General features: G+C 39.2%; 1 protein-coding gene across 1 annotated transcript in view; it reads left to right on the forward strand.

Moving 5' to 3' along the window:
• The window catches only part of slc39a10 (solute carrier family 39 member 10), a 221694-nt gene that overhangs the window by 77322 nt on the left and 121784 nt on the right, over positions 1–22588 (forward strand). The gene's annotated exons all lie outside the window — the stretch shown is intronic.

Raw genomic sequence — 22588 nt, forward strand, 5'->3', positions numbered from 1 at the left:
GGCTGAATGTAAAAATACATCATGGCGTGTATATCGCTTAATGCTATCAATTAGTTTACTCACGTTAGCGACACTGAGTTGAGTTGGCACCGGGCCCAATTAACTTAAGCTACGTAACCTTAGCTGGCCATCAATATTTTGCGAATGTTTATTTAACTAATAAAATCTATTATAAGTTTTCTTAAGCTAATAAGTCTACCTTTTCTCCGGTAAGTTGCACGCTATTTTCAAGCCGACACTCCTCTGACTCTCCGACCTGAGACCTGGATGCGAGTAGCTATTTAACATCGGCACTAGTTAGTTCTGTTGGGGGGTGGGAGGGGGCGGTGGTATCTACCCCAAAGAGTAGATACGGAGCAAGATAGTTATCTGCCTCAGCACTCGCGACACCCAACGCAGTGCAGGACTGTGCTGTGATGCGGCGGTGGTGTATTTGCAATTTAAAAAAAAAAAACAACCAAAAAAAAACGACATCTGAAGGAGCGGCGGGCTGCCACTCCTAAATGAGTTTAGAGGAAACACTGCATTATAGAACACATGTATACCATAGCTCTGGCAGTGAGATGCAGAACAGGTCAAAGGTGAGAAACTAATTAAAGAAATAAAATGTAGAAATATAAAAGATATATTAAAATAAGAATAGTAAAATTATGAAAAGGCATTTTAAAATGTTATGTTATTAATGTTTGTTAGTTCAAGAATGTCAGGGTTTTTGGACAGTTTCTAGCTAATATGTCATAGATCTAGAGTATTACCGTTCTGGAATGTCATAGTTCGAGAATGTAAAGGTAAATTGTAGAACGTTAAGAATGTAAGTTCCATTGGAGGATGTGAAGTTATCAATGTTTATTAGTTCTAGAATGTTGGGGTTCTGAAATGTTTCTGCCATATGACGGCTTATAGGGTGTCAAGGCTTGTAGGGTGCCGCTGGTTCTGCAATGTTGTACTTCTAAAATGAAGAGGTACAGTTCTATAATGTTAAGTCGTGAATGTTTATTAGCTCTACAGTTTTAGTGTTCTGGAATGTTTCTAGCACCTCACAGATTCTAGAGTGTTACAGGTTCTGGATGTCATGATTCTAGGATAGTACAGTTCTGGAGAGTTATAGTTCTAGAACATTTAGGTTGTAAGTTCTAGAATGTTCGCGTTCTGGAATTTTTAAAGCATGTCACAGGATCTAGAGTGTGATAGGTTTTAGAATGTTTTGGGTTCTAGCATTTTATGGTTCTAAAACATTTTTGTTCAAGAATGCTGCGATGCTGGAATGTTACTGTTATAGAATTTTATATATCTATAATTTTAAGGTTAGAATTTTCAATTATTGATATTTGTGAATTTACAAGTTTTAGAGTGTCACAGTTGCATGAGTGCCACCGATTGTAGAAGGTTACAGGTTCTAGAATATCACAGTTCTGGAATGTTAAGGTCTGATTGTTGACTGTTGAAGGTGTGAAGGTGTATTAATATTAGGATGTTAGGGTTCTGGAATGTTTCTAGCATTTCACAGGTTCCAGAGTGTCTTGTGTTCTAGAATGTTTTGGTTCTAGAATGCTACTGATCTAGAATGTTGCAGTTCTAGAATGTCATGGTGCAATTGAAGAATGTTTATTCATGAATGTTTTAGAATGTAGGGTTGTGAAATGTCAATAGCATGTCACAGCTTCTCGGGTCAAAGTTTCAAGAGTGTAGGAACTCTAGAATGCTGTGGTTTCAGATTGTCAGTGAAACTGTATGTCATAGTTCTAAAACGCTATGGTACCATTTTAGAGTATTAAATGCTGAATTTTTCTGAGTTCTAGAATGTTAAAATTCTGGAATATTACTAGCAAGTCACAACTTGTAGAGTGTTTCAGGTTCTACAATGCTTTACTTCTAGAATGTGGAGGTACAATTCTAGAATGTTAACCTAGCTACATAGCAAGCTACCTACATGAACCTATAGCGTCTCCCTTGGCTTGTGCATCACCTGTGAGCATAGATTTCAGCAGCTACAATGATGGAGTGGCAGATGAATACTTGAAATATATTCAAATATATATAACCCAAGTTGGCACAAGCTGTAACGCTATCAAGAAAATCAGACCAGCCTAGCTGCTGTAATATCTGTATGTAGAGGATTAGTGTGTGTGTTGAATTTTAGAAAAAAGTCAAGCTATATAAGTGTTCTGTGAGTAAATCTGCCATCCTTGGCATTTTGGACATGTTGATGTTTCTGTCTTCTATTAAAGCTTCTTTACTCCCCATAAAGAGTGCCAGCAGTAATCTATTTTACACCCCCCCCTTAAGATTTGAAACGCATTATAACAAAGCTGACTGTAATTTTCTTATGGTACCGCTCAAGTTAATGGAGAAACAGCACACTAAAAAACAATGTTCTTTTCACAGCCAAGTAATGGAGCAATTTACAGAAAGCCCACACTTAATTGCCACATGCCAAGACGGCCTGAATAAAAATACGATTTAGTTTGTGCTTCTGTCATTTTTCTTTTGACTTAGGCATTTTGACTTTGACTTAGGCATTGAGCTCCAAAAGAATCTATTATCTATCTGTTTATTTTCTAAATCCCGACCTTGTTTTCCATCGTTATGTGTCTAAGAGAGTCATGGTGAAAGCAGTTTTTGAAATTGGTCCAGTATTGAACAAGAGGGTCCAGTTTGAAAAATATCAAATTTGGCCTTGAAGAGATCGTGTTATATGTGTTGTTGTTGTTGTTGTTTTTTACAGTATATAGTGTCTATTTAAGATTACAGTGCCCACTAACATGTTATATGGTTGATGAGTGTGATGGATGGTATTCAGGTTTCTTGGCATTGAACCAAGCTGCAACCTCCTAGAGTGAACAATCAAGCTAATGTGAAAGTGTAAAAATCTGCAGTTTCTGGCCACTTGAAGCTGGCTCCAGATACCAGTCATTCCCCATGGACACCTATGTTAAAATCTCCAACTTGACAGCCGAAATAAACATGTTTACAGCCTCCTACAATAAACGTTTTCGATGTCTATAATTAATATCAACACTCATGACACTCTGTGGGGGGTTACCTTTTTTGAAACTCACCTATTTAAATTTTATCAAGGGCCAAAGTTGTACATGCGGAAGGTTGGGGACACAATTGACACACTGTCTGCAAGGCATTGCTACAATCTGTGAGCCAGATCAGAAACTGCTGGCCAGATCCACCCTTCTCTCTTTCACAACTCATTCAAATATGGTCATTTCTGGCTCCAGGAAACCAGGAAACCAAGATGGCAAAAGGACAAAATGCTGAACTTAAGGTTTCAAAACAGCAGTCCACAAACCAATGGGTGACGTCACAGTAGCTATGCCCATAATTTATGCAGTCTATGCGTTGAACTGGTTTCCACCTTCTTTCTTGTTCCAATGCTGGATGCTCACTGGTTGCTGTTTGGCTGATTGATTTACCAGGTCTAATGCCAAATACCTTAAAAGGGATCACCTGTATGATTGTGACACCAATGGAGACCGTAAAGCCAAATGTGTTTTAAATTTTCTGTGTATGCCAAAAGTAGTTTGGCCAGGTCCACAACATCACCATCTATCTGATGTTTGCTGGGTGGTGACACTTCTTACTGCTTGTGCTTTGTATAAAAAAGGGATTCAAATTCAGTCCTACCAGCACTACAGCCTGTTCCAAACCTGTTCAAAACCTTAAACTGAAGCTGTTTTGTTTGTTTGCGGTTGGTCTGTTGTTGGCAAAAACATTATTAGTCTCCTCCCAACAGCCATCAAGTACAATCAATGGAGAGGATTACTGAGTTCAGCGTTTTCTCTGAGACAACTTACACCTCACAACTTCTGTTTTCACACAAAATACTGACAAAGCTGAGCAGCAGGTCCTCATGCAAAGGGTAACACTTACAGAGAACTAAGAGCTTAGCCTGGACTAATGCCTGCCACTTCATATTTAACAGGTGTGTAGAGGTTAGCAGGTAGCTCATCATTAGTATCAACATTTACAGCGATTAGAAGCTGTTATTTTTTTCAGGTCCAGCAAGTGACAGCTTAATATGCAGTCTGTCTTGACCAGGACCATGTAAATGGGTGCACATATTAATTGCATGTGAGTGGGCACGACTTCAAAGAGCTGCCAAGTGAACAGGGAAAGCAAAGAGTCTGCATTTCTGCCAGGGCAGAACCCTGGTGTAATCGGGGATGTAAGAATAAGGCCATAGCAGTGCCTTACGTCTTCACATTTTCCCATTTTAGTTGAATTTTATTTGAATAAAGGGGTCATATCTATCTGCTGTGTGTGAGGAAACAGTCTTACATCTTTAAAGAACCTTTTTGTGTGTGTGTTAAAAAAGGATTACTAAATTAGCTTGATAATTGCAAAAACCTTTTCTTTCCAGTGAGTACTGCCGTGTAGTCTATATTTTCGGATTTGAAGGTTGAAATATAGTGATTATGCTTGGTAAGACAGGCCCCGGGTCCAAACTGTAAATAGAAAAGGCTATTCATTTGATAAAGATGAATTATTAATTCTTAATTATGTTTTAGAATATTGGATATGACAGGGGTTGTAAGGGGAATGTGCTCTCATATTTCAGTTTCACTGAAATTCACTTCCTAAATTGCCTGGTTTGAAACTTGTTCAGAGGCTACATTGTGGCCCAGTGTCACCGCAAAGAATGATTTTCACTGTTCCCTTTGTGTCAGGACTTTGTATTCTCTCCACTTAATTTGTCCCAAATTACAAAGTAAAGGATAAGTTTGGTAATATGGTTTGAGTTTGCCAGTGTATTGGGGGTTAGACCGCTAATCTGTGCTCTCACTCCAATATCTGAAATTTTTGCGGGTCCATCAATGCAGCACAGCAGGTGGAGTTCTTTTTATCTCCTTCGCAGCTGAATGTCACTTTTGGGGTGGATAATTGATCTGCTGATACATTCAGATTGAAAGCTGAGAGAAGGAATTTGCAGATTTTTGTAAATGAAGAGAGTTTTAGGCCCAGCAGAATGAACGGCTTAGTTTAACTTTTATTGTGCCTGATGTTCTGCTGCGCGTTTCTGCTGCTGCGCAAAACTGACCCAACGGTGTTTCAATACTGCTCTTAATTAACAGTCCAGCTCCACTGAGACTATGGTGGGATAAATTAGATCATGGCACCCCGCCATAGTCTAAGTTATTAATGGGAAACACTGCGCTTCATTTCGGGCATTATTAGTTAAGAACATGGCCGGATGGAACCTTTCGCATACGCATGATTTGCCACAGAATGGCGTCGTATTGAAACATTGCCAGTAATGACTTAACATAAGGAGCACAAGGGCAAGCGGGAGGGGTGGGCGATGGGTCCAACAACCCCAGACTTTCATACAGGAGTCTGGTGTTTGCTTCCTGTCTGAATATAATGTTTTCAATCATCAGTGCCAGCATGTGCGTTTGTTGATGTTCCAGCGTTGGTTGTATTGTGTAAACATAGCCGCATCATTCCAATATATGCTTTTGTTGGCATCAAAGTAGCGCCGTCTCAGAACGTCAACACCAAATTCAGAAGGACACCTAAAACATAATACGTAGACATGAAAGTCCACTGCATAGCAGCAACATGTAATGATTCGGGATGAGAAATTGTCTGATATACTGAGGTTTGTTCCTCAGTACCAGAGTTCAGTTATTAAAGCATCAGTTGGCAGACTAACACAGCGTTGGTATTGGTCTTTTTATTATGTGATGTGTTGACAATAAGAATACACTGATTGTCAGCCCTGTGCTTCACAAAAGACAAATGGAGACTAAGAACAGGAAGCCTCACTCAACTTGTCATGGCACATTTTTGAGAATAATTCTCAGCAGCGCACTCACATGTTTCACATTTTGAGTCTTTGGAAATGTTGCCTCTGCTTTTGGTGTTGAGAATAAGTGTTCTATGTATTATATTACGGCAGCACCAAGAAAAGATTTTTGGATAAACAGTCTTTTCTCTCCTTCTGAATTCAAATACTAACCTAACATTATCAGTTTGTACCTGAGAGTACAGGCCTATTAAAGCAGCAGCCTGGGGGAATAGTTGGCAGAGAGTAATAGTACAGTTCATATGAAACAAGGTTTTGAAATGAGGTTTGGGACAGGCCTGTTACTCTGTTTTCAATGACGCACATTGTGAATTCTATTAGATCATGTCGCCTGGTGTCCAATTTTTTCTCCCCCCTCGATTATTTTATTTTAATTCCTCACCAGTGAAAAATCTAAAGATTTTACACATGAAAGTGATGCACACCACTGAAATGCGAGTTAACCTCATCGTTGTGTTCCATTTTTGTGAATAAGGCCCATATTTTTCCCTCTTAAATAATGCCCATGGCCACAACACACGACAAAAAACAATCAAGACTATTGACTGCATAAATAATGATTCATTAACACAAGCTATATATTGTCTTTTATTGGGGTTTTTGAGGTCGTCTAGAATTTCTTTCCAAATTACATAAATTTTAGCTTCCCATCATTGGCTTGCTATCCACGTCCAATGAGACTCTGAGGTGCTTCTGATGACATATAACACTGTAAATGGGCCTGTCTAATTCTCCTAAAACTTATATTCAAATCTGGACTCAGAGTGCAGGGCTGCTGTCAGACTCCAGAGTTAAAAAGAAGTTTTGCATGCTGCAGGGTCTTTTCCTATCATACCCACTTCCTGGAAACAACCGTCCTGCTGACATAAGAGTCTGTTGAGGCCTTTAAATGCAAACCTTAAACTATTTTTTCACCTTAACTCTCAATTAGTTGCTTTGTCATATCTTCATGCTAGTCATCCTACCAGCAGGTCCGTCTCAATCTCATGAATCTGTTGAGCCTAATACATAAAGTCCATGTTGGTCTTGCCAGCAATAATCCTGTAAACTTTCTGAAAAAAACACCTTCACAATCACATGAGCAGCAAAACTGCATGCCGATCACTTTGTCTTTCTGTCTCTCAGCAAAATGCTCCACAATGCTCAGCAGCTATAATCACTTACTGTGTCTGTCTGCTGTTTGGAGCTAAGCAGATAGTGTACATTGGGTTTTAGTGGCTTTTTCACTCAAAACAGCAGACTGCTGTGCAGTAAAGTTGAGGGGCTGACAGCTGACTCTGACTCTGGTAAAGCTGAGGACCTAATGACTCACTAAAGTTAATTTTGGGTCCAAAAACACGATTCAGAGACCAAGCAGAGCATTAGGCAAAAGGAGCGGGCTAGAATACCGTTACTGTGACAGACAGACCTGTTCAAAGCTACGGTTACCTCAGCCTCTGACTGAGAGCTGACAGAATCTCACCAACAAGAAGCAGGGGGAATCAGTGTGATGTTTTCTTCACATTACTTCAACTACAAAAGGCTCTAACACACATACATCAATATACGTGGCCTCACAGGACCGACTACATGTTGTGAGATCTGTCTTGACTACAAGATTTAAGGCTTCAAACAACCACTGAGAATCAGCTGTGTCCGCCAGAAAAGTCTCACAGCAATCACAGAACTATCGGAGGCTGTCAGATGATGACATGACTTGCCTTTTAAAACTCACAAACTTTGTGTGCAACTATTAATGCATGCTGCTACAGATATAGAATAACACCCCCACCCTTCATCCTATCCCCCAAATAGGAATGGACCTTGGGTTACAAGAAATTTGCCGACTGAAAAATAGAAGCAAATAGCAGAAACAGTCATTTTTAAAAGCACTCAAGAACAACATGAAGTTTGACGCCCCTGTTGGCAAGAAGACATGATTTGTCAGTTTTCTAAAACCATAAAATCTCTGTTGCAAAGATTAACATGCTTTATAATGTCATCAGGCTATGGGTATAACTTGGTTTGGTTTAGAAGACAACTTAGTTAGGATTTCTCAAAGTTTGCGGTTTGGATTAAAATGAATGTTTTGTTCAGGTTAGAAAAAAATCTCTGCTTTTGGTTTAAAAACTGAACGTTAACTTGAACTTGAAGTGAATGTTGTCATAGTTGCAATTATTATTATAATTTCTTGGTGTACATCAACTTAATAATGGAGCACATTCCACTGGAAAAAAACAAGGTATTTTTAAAAATTTAAAGGATTACTTTACTTGTCCATATATCCCTTCCTCCCTCCTTCTTTCATGCCTCCTTTTCTCCTGTCCTCTCCTGTTTTGTACTAAGAAACAAAAATGCAAAGGTAATGTAGTGGAGTATAAGTATACATTTTATTAAGGAAACGTAGCAAGTACGTAAAAATGAAAGTTGACAAAATATAAAAACTAAAGTACAGATACTCTCAAATAAGTATTGTAATACAGTATTAATACTTTGCTATATTACACCACTGAATATAATCAACTGAGATACAAGCACTGCCAGCCAGCAGGACATTTTTTTTATTTTAAAGCTAAATTATGTTTCTGATTCTGAATATTTCAGGAGAAATATGCAGTAAACATGTGTTGTGTTGTTCTTAATCTTTTTTTCACAACTGCTTTTTTCAGGCTAGTTGTGTTTAGCAACTTCTGCTGTCCTCAAAAACAATAGCATTCTTCACTCAACTTATTACATTTCTAGAACTAAGTAACTGACTAACCAGCTGACTTCAGTCAACTTCAGCTTTGTGTCAAAAACAAACCCCAATTACATCTGAGAAACTTTCCAGGATGTAAAGGTTCTGTCTTTTTGTTTACAACCAACAGATCATAAGATTGTGTTTCTTTCTTCATTACATTTATATTTATTGTTACAAAATGTATTTTGATCAGTGTGGCTGGGCTGGTGTCATTTTGGCTCATTACTGGATTTCATCCCGCTGTGAACCTGCTGTGCAGAAATATGAAAAAAAAGTAACTGGTATAATGATGTTGTGTAAAGCTTGATAACGAGAATCTAATAAATTCAAAAGACTAACAATGAAGTTAAGCCACAGTAAAGCCAGCTATAGATCCAGCAGAGAGGAAACAGTGCTGCTCTTCTATCATTTACCTTGCCAGAATTAAATTAAATGTAGGCAGAAAGCAGTTGGGTGCTTTCCAGAAATAAGGTGAAAAGAGTGAGCAGGCAGTTCAGCAGCAGAGCAGTAGTCCTGCCGTATTTGTTCACGATGACTGGCAGGATCTGTTCTTGTGGGATAATTGTTTTAGGGTCACCAGTATGAGTTTTATTTAATTTTGCTTCACACAAAATTAGCAGGGCTAATGGTGAAGAATTATGCAGCATGTCCCTTTTGTGTCCAACTATTGAGGCATATTGTCACTCTCTGGACTGCAGCCAATCTAAGTCTAAATTTGATACTCTCATAACTTTATGACTTTCAAACAAGATTAACTATTTTGGTTTTCTACAGCACATTCTGTCTCATGTCAGCATCCAACATTTGGATAAAATCTTCATCTTTTTCAATGCTAGTAACTTAGTTTGGCTAATCCACTGTGCGATAGTCTCTACCTTAACAAAGCCTTTTTTTTATATTAATATGCCTCTGCGCTGGCATTAACTGTGTCCAGAGGCATTATGTTTGTGGGCTGTCCATATTTGTGTGCCATTCTCGTGAGCATGATATCTCAAAATCCCCTTAAGAGATTTTTTTCAACTTTGAAACAACCATTCACTTGGAAGTGATATTTTTTATTCCAAAAGGTCAAAGGTCAACTTGACTGTGACATCATAATGTTCTGCAAAAACACTTATCTGGCCATTACTCAGCATCATATCTCAAGGACAGAAGGGGAGAGCTTTGATCAGGTACTGAACTGTTAACCCTAGTCTTGGGTGTCCACATTGAAACTGTGCTGATTGTATAGATCTTCTGTGCTACTGCGGGCTAGATGTGTGTGTGTGAAGCATCCATGTAAACTGTGAATCCAATGTGATTGGTGCACAGGGGCATATAATTGCATGGCCGTAATTCTAGTTTATTTTTGTTTTTGTTTGTTGCTGGCTGCAATGTTTTCAGAACAATTTGTGTTTTACTCAAACACAAGACAGTATCCATGAAATACATTATTATGATAGTAAAATGTGCAGAAAAATACGGTAGTAAATCACATATAATTGCTGTGTGTATTAATGTAGTCATTCCTTCACTCTCTTGCTTCATTGGTTCTAGTTAACCTTATGTATGAGTTACTTTCTACGGTTTTGAGTATTTAACCAGGCATTTATATGTCTGTCTGTATGTTGATACACAATCGTGCAAGATGCAGTCACAAAACTTTACAGGTGTGTAGCTGAGATCACAATGAAGGGCGAGTTCAAAGATGGGTGTAGACCCTCCACTTTATGCCCCTGGCCAACATTAGTTTTAAGTCTTGTATTGCTGTACCTCAGCTGAAGTGACAGCTAGTTTTCTGTGGTAATGTAACTTAAACAATCACATGAATTGCTTCTTAAATATCTTCCAATAACAGGTGGATTATGTCTTATTACAGCCAACTTTTCCAGCGGGAACATTTTAAACAGTGCAAAAAAAGAGGGGAAAAAATCACATTCATTCAGTTGTAATACATTTTGTCATAGTTTACATTTCCAAGTGTTTTTCTTTCCTCATTTAAGTTGTGAAAAAATGGTTGTCAGCTAATACTTCCCATCATATGTTTTATTCACAAAATGAACAGTGCAGCAGATTACTGTGTTTCTCGGCTGGCTCGCCCGTTCCCCTGTGAGTTTGCCTTTCTGTTTCCTAGCTGCCGTGTGTTTGTCAATCACCTCTCCAGAATCATAAACAGCTAGCCCTACAGTTTCCCACTGAGCTACTTCTTCTGTCTCTCAGTGTCAGTTTGCCCTTCTCTCAGCAATATTATCTGTCAGATAGATGAAACTTCTCGAGGTCCTCACATCAACAGTGTCTACTGCAGCACAAGCTTTATGGTCTCACTGTCATTTCCTTCATCTTAAGTAAAATGATTTCTTTTATCAATAGCATTGGGCTTGTATGAGTCATGGTTGAAGGTAAATCTCCAAGAAATATGTGTGGTCCTGGTTGCATGTGATAGGTGCGGAAATGGTTGGATGTCAACTGAGAGCTAATGAGACAGCTCGTTCTCATAAGCCCCCATATACTGCCACTTTTGCAGCATTTTCAGTGTAAGATCCTGATAGCAAAAACCACCTTTTGCTACCGCCTGATATGCCGCTAGATGACGTAGGCTGAGAACGCAGCTGGAGAAAAATGTTTGCGGTCTTCTTATATATAGCATGTGATGTGGACCGTCGACATCAGTTGAGAACTCGGCTGTACAGAACTTGCTGTGTCCACATGATATGCTGCTGGACGATGACAGGTTGAAATGCTGGTAATGACTTAAAAGAAGAAGCATGAAGGTCACCATATTGTGGACAGGAGGGGCGGTGGATGGATCCAACAAACCATAAACTTTCATGTGGGAGTCCAGTGTTTGCTTCCCGTCTCAATGTGATGTTTTTTTTCTACAACTTACCACATGCTCATTTTGCCTAAACCTTACCATCCATGCCACCAGGTGCTTTTGCTGATGTCCCGGCACTGGTTGCCATGTGCATTTGTTGCCTAAATATAATCTTGCGCAGCGTAACTCACCATGTGCATGAGTCACCTTAGCGCCATTTCGGAATATCAATAACAGACTCAGACAGACACCTAGAGTGTAATATGCAGATGCAGAAGTCCACTGCTAAGCTGCTATATGTGACAACTTGGGATGAGAACATTTTCCATGAGAATGTTCATGGCTGGTTTCTACCTGTATGAATTAATTATAGGGCACCAAGATGTGAGACAGTGGCTGGAGGTGAAAACAATGCAGCTTTCCTTTAATCTCTAAATACAAGAAGGTCATAAATAAATATGAAGATACATTGCATCTGCCAAGGAAGAAAATCAGTATTTACTGAAAGTCAACAGCAGCTTATGTCTCACCAACATCCTGTTCCTCATTTTATTCTGCCCTGTTTGGAGACATCCATGGCACTGTTTTGAAAAAGTTTATGTATCTACAAAATATATCCTCGAATAAGGCAGAGGTGTTTCAAGATTATTGTGGCTGATTATTATGTTCAAAGAAGCTTTATTTGGTTCCCCAGGGTACTATTTAGGACTGTTTTTTTAACACATGTATACTAGAAAAGCACTCGGAGGGTGCAGCAAAGGCCAAATGCCTTATCTCGCAATGTTAACGAACGTGAAACATAATTTGTGAATCAGGGCCATTCCAAAATTTAATGGGATCTTCCTCGGTCTTCCACCAAGTTTCATAAAAATCGGGCCAGTTGTTTTTCTTTAATCCTGCTGACAAACAGACAAACAAACTGAACAGAAAAGCTCCTTGGCAGAGGTAACAATGCATGTAACCCTTGGGGCATGTTATTCACAATCTTCTAAAACTTAACTAACAAACAGCATTCATATATCAACATTTCTCAACCTAAAATGTGTAATAGGTTGAATTTAACACTCCATCGTGGAATAAGTTTTCATAAAGACTAAAACACTGTCCTAGTCACTTTTGCCTCTTATAGGTTTACTGCAGTGGCTATGTACTGATCCAAAAGCTCTGTCAAGCTATACAGTATGCCAATATGTCTGTTTTTCTCCCAGAAATTAGCAAATCTGACAACTCATAGATGTTCCACAGGATAGGAGAACCACTTAGTGAAAAGGTAGAGAGCTCTTGAGAAATTGAAGAGGCTGCAGTGCTTCCACCAGGCAAATATTTTTGCTTCAACTACTTGTACCTAGATAGACATAGAGAAGCCTTGAAGCATGCAGCAACAAAACTTTTCAAGAAGCTAGCAGTTAACAACGCTTTTCTAAATGTAGTGTGAACTATGAAATAGTTACTGCGGTTTCAAACTAGCATATGCAGCATTTGCAGCCATCCTGTTCCGAGAAAAATACATTTATTTATGAATACATTACAAATTGTTTGAAAAATTATTATATTTACAAATGGCAGAGGTCATCAAAAGACATTTTAAGATTACACTGACCTTGACCGTCAACTTCCAAATTAAATCAGTTTATTGTTGAGTTGGATGTTTGTGCCAGATTTTAAGAAATTTGCTAAAGGTGTTCACAAGCTGTATTGCTGTCACAAGAATGTGAAAGTCAGGGTCATGGTGACATTAACCTTTTGACCACCAAACTGTAATTAGTTAATCCTGAAGTCCAAGGGGATGTTTGTGACAAATTTTGAAGACATTCCCTCAAGGTGTTTACCAGGTGTATTGTGTTCACACAAATTCAAAAGGCTGAGTCATTGTGACCTCGATCTTTGACCACCAAATTCTAACCAGTTCATCCATGACTCAATGTGGACTGGACGTTTGTGCCAAAATCTGAAGAAATTCCCTCCAGGTGTTCTTAAAAAACAGATTAACAAGAATGAGACTGACAACATCGGAGTTGAGTTTATCTGTTTTTTTCTTACTTGCATTATCTATTGGTGCAATTGTTTGTTTTTTTTTTCAATAAAGATGTAAGTGGGAAAACATTATCAACTAATTGCTGAGTTGAAAAACAGAACAGAAAAAGTTCACTTTTAAAATATTTAAACTCAACCATGATCATCAATAACGTCAGTCCAGATGCAAACTCATTCCCAGGCTGTCAAGTGTACCGCATTGGGGTGGTGGTTCGATTTGACTTCCAACCCTGAGTGCTGGTATATGACGACCAGGGCATGAGATTCAACAGTCAACTCTCTTTGTCCAGAGTAACATATAGCACCTTTAACCAACCTTTTAAGGGCCCTGAACTGAGCAAGATGTGGGATGCAAAATGTGAACACCCTGTCCTCCTATCTGCTATATCTATGGTATAAAAACTGATTCTAGGCAGGAGTTCTGTACATTTCCTCCTATACATATCTGGCAAAGCATACAAGCAATATATAAATGTACTTGGCAAGAATCTGGATTTTTCCAGCCTATACAGCTTTTGGAGATGATCTCATGTAGCTGCCTCGCTGTGTGTGCTGTCACCTGCCTGTCATCTTTGAGGGAGCCAGCGGCTGGCACTTCCACCAGTGTGGGCATACTGGCTTACAGTTGCTATGACATTGAGACAATATCTGTGTGTGCGCATTTGCAAGTGTGTGAGCAGTAGTGCATGTGTAAATCCTCCCTCACACTCTCCTCTGGCACCTTTTTTTGTTTGTGCCTCTAAACATTCAAGTCAGCCACTTGAAATGTTAAAGTTCAGTAAAATGTAAATGAATATCAATGATTTACATACACACATACAACACATTTACAATGCAAACTCCTGAACACAGGATAGAACTCTGAATTTAATGTATTGCTACTGCTCCGGTCCTTTGCAAGTACACACTGTCACTTCAAATCTGTGACAAGCAGCAATGTAGCACCTCCAGGTGATATTTTCTGAGCATATTTCCAGGAGAATGGGTGGCGGATGCCAGCGGCACTTCTCTCCGCTGACCTCGTATATTGCTGCAGAATCCAAAACCTTCTGGCCACATTACTATGCACAGCAACTGATTGGCAGGAAGCCAAGGCACATTGAAAATGTGTTAGTCTTAGCAAATTGCCTGGAGTGAGGCTGCGTGGCAATGACTGTATAATCAAGACATCGCCTTTCCTCTTTCCTTCACCATCTCCTCGGTACCATCACTGATTCTTGTCTTTTCCTGTTCCTGGGCTCTCCACCAGCCTCTCCTCTGTCTCAGAGAAAACTTGTTATTGCTACGTGGGTGTGTTGGTTTCAGCAAACTGTGGGTGTGAATTTTAATGGCTAAAACTGTCCAGTAAGTTTTAAATGGGCACTGTTATGTGTTTGTTGCGATGAACAATCAAAAAGAAACTTCTTCCAAGATCTTACTTTGTTTCTTATGTGCAATGTGCACGATGTCAGTAATCATGCAAACCAAACAATTATGTTGTTACCTAATTTACATGAGTTCTTTTTTTATCTGCATAATGAGCAAATAGAAAAAAAGTTCAAATATGCTGACAACAGCAACGCCATCTAGCGTGCTTCAGCCTGTAGGTCTGACTACGTGGAGGAGCAGGTTGTCTGATAAACTATTGGAGAGACTCCCCATGAGGTATAACCACAGCTTTATTAATAAACATGTCAAATAAGCTGGACTTGTCTCCTATAAAACCATGGTTAGTAGCAACTCCATTGAGTGTGTTTGGGCCGTTAAATGCAGTTCCAGCCTGTTGTTCTTCTGAAGCTGTCATATACCACCGCTTTGTTAGTGATTTCGGTGTCAGATACCGACACCAAAAGTCACCTTTCACAGTAGTACGATATGCCACCGGGTGACGTCAGTTTGCAACACAATTGGATGGAATCTGTCATGGCTGTATGATACGCCGCTGGACAGTGTCTGGTTGAAACACTGCGGGTAATGACTTATATAAGGAGCGCTTGGTTCCTTTTACGGTTGGCAGGAGGGGTGATGGATGGATCCAACTAATGCTGGACTTTCCGCCAGGAGCTCAGTGTTTTCGTCCCCAACATATGTAGAGCCAAACCATGATGTTTTTTTCTCCTATACAGAGCCCGTTTTTTAGCCCATTTACAACCCACATGGACCCTACATATAAAGGTTGGCTAGATAGCACTCTTCTAAATTTGAAAAACAGACCTTTAAGTACCAATCCACCACTTTTCTGAAAGAGATCAGATTCTCAGGGCCAGGTGAGACATCAGGGATCAGATCTGAAATTTTGTGATGTAAACAACTGCAAAAATAGCAAAGGTGAACAAGTTAATAGTGTGAGGCAGAAATCACAGTGAACAAAGCAAATCAAATGAGGCAAAGTTAAGCGAAAGATTAAAAAAGGAAGCTCCCTGGGAGTATGACCTCCACCAGTTCCACTAATTTAAAGGTGTGTAAGCAATATGTCACATTAAAATTAAAGGAAGTTCAACCCCAACAGATTCACTGAAAAGGTGAAAAATTCACAACCTGTTGATATCATTTTAACAGGGGCAATCTGCACTGACCTTCTGTGGCTTACACTTGGCAAAGAAGATCAGACCCCAAAAGCCACGCTAAATATAGCAACATGTCGATATGCTAAGGCACACAGTGACAAATTGTCTCCTCTTGTTTCCTTCCTCTTTCACCTTAGCTGATAAGATAATTGGTTTAAGCTACCCTCTTTTATCTCTGTTTAGTGCACCATCGGTGGCAGCACATCAAAACAGGTGAGGAGGGGTCAGAGAGCTCAGAGCTGGCTGCTATGACCCGTCTGGACACTTTGAAAGCTTTGAACCGCCTCAAGGAGCAGCTAGGTGTGTTAAGCCCTAGTGATGAGGGCCAGCAGGACCTTTTGTGGCTTTTATGAATAACCTCACAAGAGGTTTTTGGTCATGGCTGTGCAGAGACAACCAGAGGTTGCGAGCAAGTGTAGTAGATTGCAGCCCATGAGGAGAACTGCTGGTGTGAAAATAGTTGTTGTCCTCTTCACCTTTGGCGGAGCTTCTTTAAACTTTCTCTCAGTGACATAGTTGGGTTGGAGACGTCTCATTTACATTTATAACTAAAAGTTTGGGTCACAAACTGGAGACAGACAGTTTGAAAGATGTTGTTGTTTACCTATCAGAGTACATGTTTTCCTCTGACAAAGAATATGCTATTAGTTGCATTATGGGAAATGCAGGATCTAGGGTTTTTTGGGGTTGTCCTTTGCTGCTTTGATTTTCATTATTGTTAATATGGCTGTTATATATGTGTCCTTCATCTTCACCAAAGGACTACTGTACTGTTCTCGACCCACCCTGATTGTAGCCTTCCAAAATTTGTAGGTTGTGTACAATTTACATGGAATATATACACATTTTTCTGCATTACGTTTTGCAGAGAAGTTGCAAATACAAACCTGGATTTGCCCTTTAAAGAAACCAAAGTATATCTGTATGCGGTTGCTTAACTCTTATCTTGACATAGTTTTCAACCAGCCTATATTGGTGACTACAGCAGCATATGCTTGTTTTGCCTTCAGGGCTGGGGTAAACGCTAACCAACTTCCCTTTGAAGACACAGAGACTTTACTTGGGTCTTACAGAGCTGAAATGTTGAAATGAAACCAACACGGTATACTGAGCTCAGCAGGTGGGGGTGAGGAAAGACGAGCCTTTCTGCATGTTCTGCAGCGTTTGTTCAGTTTGCTTTCACAGTCTTTCAACCCCATAAAGAAATAGCTGAAGTAAAAGTGGTGTTGCAATACTGTGTTGTTACAGACTGTTGCACAGTTTGAAGTGGGTATACAGAAACCCTGGAGCTATTTTTGTGGATATATAGTGTCTATCTGTAAATATTGTAGACTACACCACCTTAATGGCTTTAATGGACACCAATATATACACAGACAAACAGTATTATATGCTAAATGAGGCTGATTAAAAAGTAAGGAAACAAATGTGTACACTCAAATAGTTAACTCTTTGGGGGGATTAAGACGTAAAATAAACATGTCTCAAGTATTCAAGACAAAGTTTTGAGAGTGTTTGTCTTTTATTGTTTCAGAGCCAGTGTTGCAAAGTCCCTACATGCAGCACACTTCAGGTCTTCTCCAGTTTTATTATTCAGTTGCATTTTGGCAGTTTTATTTCACCTCTTCTGCTTATTGTATGCACTCTACAAAACACTACCAAGGCCCTCCAGGGGTTGGGTAGCTAATCAACTTTCTAACTCTAGCTTTAATGGTAGGTATCATAAATATGTATGAAGTGATGCTTCACATTCCTAATCAAATCAGTGTGCACAACAGAGAGCATTGGATGGGGTGGTGCATAATCTATTTGCACGCATTTTACTTTTAGACAAAGGCTTCGCTTAAATCAAATATTCATTGGTTGTATAAGTAGTCTTAAACTGAAATAGAGTGCCCTTTGGTAAACACATGGAATAAAGATTAAGGATTACATTATTCAAAACTTTTATCCATTCAACTTTGGGCTCCCAAGTGATATATGTGTCTTTTTTATTACTGTCAAATCCCTTCCACTGAAACAAAATCAGACCAGATCAGAAATGAGAGAACACAGTCAATTGCAACAGTGCAGCGAGTTCATTTCAGACGACGGGCCTAGCATTTAAAAATCAACGTGCATAAAATTGCGCTGATGCAGTGTCTTTCATAACGGCGAATGACGCAATGTAATGATGACATTTAAAGTACCCAGATAGCTTGGCTTTGAATCGAATCCAACAGCTGGTAATGGAATCAAATGGGTGAGAATAAACAGGCGAGTATAAAAGGCACACATACACAGGGGGGTACCTACCGAAAAAGTCAATGCACATGCGCTCTGGCATTTGCCAACACACACCACACTCTCCCAGACCTCCATCGCCCTCACATTTTGGCAGAAACGTCTGCACCTCTGCACCTCAGGAGGCATCAGGATGTGATGCGACTGATACAGGATTATTTGCTACATTTGCCTGGAAGCAGCAGGTGATGATGTCCTCCCAGTGACAAATGATGTTTGTTCAGTCTTACCTAATGCTGTGTCAACATTTTTCCAAAATATGAGACTGGAGTTTAAAGCATCTATGTGCAGCGTGCAGCAACAAGGCAAATTATTACATTGTTGTTTTTTTTCTTTTGTAATAAAATGATTGTCAATAACAAACATAGATTGCTAAATAAATCATAGCTATCACAGGGCCTCATCTGGAATGATTTGCTCTGTGTCGGGGGGTAGTATTTTTTTGTGACGTGATTAAGGTGGAACCGACATCCTGCTCCCAAGCCACATCCTCCAACCCAGGCAATAAACAAAGTGCTCCTCAACCAGATAAGACAGAAAATCCCACCAGCATTTTCTGGAACTACCCCAAGCTCTTTTTGAAGTTGGATGTGTACAAAAACCTCCAAAGAGAGGTAAGAAGCATTTGAATCGGATGCCCAAACTTCCTCAACTGACTCCAAATTAGAGTTTTGGTGATATGTGCGTATGAAATGTATATAAGGAAATATAATATGAAATGAAATATTTCCACTTTTATGTCTGCTTGGAAATATCTCTTAAAGCATACTGGCAAAGTGGTCGAATTGCTTTTAATGCTGGCGAGGATAGCCATCATGGTGAATTGGGTCAGGGAAGACCTTCCTTCTATTTCTATGTGGAAATCTTTGATCTCTGAGGTTGTGACTCTGGAAAGAGTAGAACATCATATTGATGGAAGGAATTGAGTGTTTTTACAGAAATGAAAGAAACTTTTGGAACCTATAAGACTTTAATATAATTTGGACTTACATGAATAAAAACTGTGGACAAATCAGCTTGATGTACAAAATAATAATTTAACCTCACCACCATGCTGTGCCTCTTATAATGCAATGCATGCATAATGTTATGCAATGTTATGTTTTTTATGCTTGATCCTGGGGAAAAAATGAATAAAATAAATGAGTTAAAAATGAATAAATACATAAAAATAATGTTACAGCTCAAAAAAAGAAAAAAAAGAAATATTTATATCATGTTAATAATGCACTGCATTGCGCTGGGCTGCGTCGCTCGTGGACAGTTGGGACAGGCTAATAGAAAACAGTGCAGTGACACTGACTTACTTGCTGAAGCCTGCTTGTGTCACATCCAGGTGGTACACAGTGTTATGCTTACACACTCTCTCTCTCCACCTCCCTGCATTTATATTTTGGGCAGAATTAATTTGCCAAAAGCGACAAATCGCATAACAGAGAAATTAAATTTGAATTTGATTTATAGCTTTTTTTTTTGTAGATATTGCATTAATATTGTTACCATGTAGTGAAATTAGCACCAGTCCTCAAAGTCCAAAGGGACAGCGGTTTTCCTCCCGGGTGTTCAAGCTGCTCACTTTTTCCTTATTACTCTTTTACTGTCCTGGTTTAGCCAACTTGAATTGTATCGAGCCACAGCAAGTCATGAACACGTGCGTCTCCTCTGTGTCCTCACAGCATGTAGCTTCGCAAAGCCACACTGTTCTGGTCCTGCTGAGTAGAAAACCATGACCACGGCCTATCCGTGACGTTCTCCCCCTTGAAACAAGCTGTGGCTCAACATGTGAAGCTGAGCTGTTGTCTGGAGAACACTGTGCTCTGCACAATTGTCAGTGTGTGTAACTGAGTCTTTGTAGATAAGTTTCACTCCTGTTCATACTTTCTGCCTTGTTTACGGTTGGCACTCAGTCGTGTCAGAGCGGTGTTAAGTTACCACCGATGCAAACTGTACGGTTCCGGCTGCTTCACAGTTTAAGTTTTTTAATGCTGAATCAGCAGGAGGCAGTTACTGTGAATATTTGGTCAGTGGATCAGTTTTACATACTGCAGGAAGAATATTACAAGGAGAGGCTGCCACAGTGAGGTGTTGGCTGAAGAACTGCAGGTGAAAAACCTCCAACACTTCTGAAAGCCTTTAACCTTGCCCTGCTGTGCTGTGGAGAAACACTTGCACCTGGTTGCAGTTTCTCATGACTGCATAAAAGTGAGCCCAGGCACCCTGTGAATTACCTCTGATGTGACTGAAAAAAAAACATTACAGAGTATGACAGCTGTACTTCTGAAAGGTTTTTCTTTTAATTAAAAAGAAACAACAGTTGTCAGACATGACAAGAAATGGAAACACAATTTGAGCAAATGGCCAGCTGAGTATTAGAATGCTGGAATGAGTGAAGTGAACATATGTATGTTTAACCCTTTTAAGACCTGTGGTGAAATCACTTTCCCTAAGCAGTTTGTTATGATTTCTTTTAAAAACATGGAAAAGGCGCAGGGAGTACTAGTATGAAAATTGTATGAGATTGCTAGATTTTAAAAATATATTATAAAAATGTTAGGGCAAATGTGTAGGGAAAAAAAGAAGAAAAAAAACAGGGAGAAAACTGTGTAATTATCATGAAGGTATATTTAAAATTATGATACAAAATGATTATAATTTTGATTATTTATTTATTTTACAAATTTCAGGGTTTTTTTGTACTTTCAAAAAATGTTTGCTCATTTTTGAGTTACGTCTTCTTTCTTTGCTCATTGCTTTCTTCCCATCTTTACTCAAAGATTTGCAGTCTCATGCTCTACTATCGGCATACAATGACAGTTATAAAAATAATTAAATCAATAAAAAAAAAAAAACTTTTAATTCGCTAAAAAAAAGCCACCTACTGTATCTTTAAACAAAACCGTCATAATGGTTGGCCGTGCAAACAGAAGGTGAAAATAGAGAACGTTTCACAGATATTTGAGAGATATGTTGTGTGTGTCTCAGAACAATGTGGTTGGTCAGTGAGCATTTACTGAGAGGAACCGTAGCATATGCTTCTTTGGTTGAGCGCTTATGTTAATTTCAGTTTTGTGTGCATACGGTAGATGGAATTTTGTAAAGAGCGTCCTGAACTATGCTCATCCGGCAGTAGGCCACCGTCTAAGACATTACATGATTAGCTTGGGTGTTCGTTCTAGGAGCAACATTTGGATATTATTTGTATTTATAGATCATCACTGCTCTATACTCTTTCCTATATTTCCTCAAAAAACAAATCTATGTTTTGAGATAGGTACTGTATGAATTTTCAAGAAAATGTCTTGTAACCTCCACTAGTTGTTTGATTTTTTTTTTATTTTCAATGTTTACTTCCATATGAATTTGCTTACTTTTTTGTTTTTCATCTTTAAATTGCTCTTCTGTGTCGAAGCTTTTATGTCATTGTGAGAGTATTTTCCAGTGTAAGGGAGACATTTGGTAGACCATAAGTGAAAAGTGTTAAATGTGATTTATTTCTCCTCTTATTAAAGTTATTAAAGCGCCCACTGTCCTGTAGGCTGTCCTGGCCAGCAGTATCAGGTTCACCTAGGCCTTCCAGGCTATAAAGGCTGCCCCAGCTAATTCACTCTCTCCATTCCTACAGCAGACATCCACTCAGCATCACCGCCTTTCCGTTTTGCAGCTTTAACACCTCCAAAGACCACCTGACACACAGCCATGCTTGGCTTTCATTACTGACTTTGCTGAAAAGTCTTTTGTGTGAACCCCCTATCTGTCACATTCACTGAGCTAGTGTGTGACAAACATGAACATTGTTATATGTTAAAGATGAACTCATACTTCATGAGCCATGGCCTCCAGAAAAAGAACTTAACATTTTAGTGAAGACAGATTAGTACAGATTTTTAAGTGTTTTAAAATTATTTTTCTTTTTCATTATCATTTTCCTTAGGCTAAAATGGTCTTTATTATCTGTGTGGAAAAAGCTCCAACTCTTAAGTTTTGCAAGTTCTTTACCCCAATTGAATTTAGACATGTATATGGTATTTTGGTGACACTTTCAGATAAGACGTTTCAGATAGATTAGAGCAGCAGTGGTGTTCAGCCCTCAGCTACTTCCACAGAGCCAGAACACTGCCAGTTGTGATAAAGAGTGCACCGACGAAGGCCTTTACAAAAGGTAATATTTTCTCACATTTACTATAGATTTCTGTGACTAATGTGTATAAATCCAGTCAGAATATGGTCTGATAAAAATTCTCCCAACTCAGCCAGATCTCCTCTGCTGCACCACCAGTCCACACTGACTCAAATTTGCTTACACGAACTGAGATCTGACCTGAGATTTGATCATCGCCTTCATGTCTACAGTAAGCGGGTGTCCGTAAGATTTGCGCAAAACATAAGCAATATTT

This window comes from Plectropomus leopardus, chromosome 10 (assembly GCF_026936395.1).
Source record: "Plectropomus leopardus strain MGB_pleo_1.0 chromosome 10, ASM2693639v1, whole genome shotgun sequence".
Lineage (NCBI taxonomy): Eukaryota > Metazoa > Chordata > Actinopteri > Perciformes > Serranidae > Plectropomus > Plectropomus leopardus.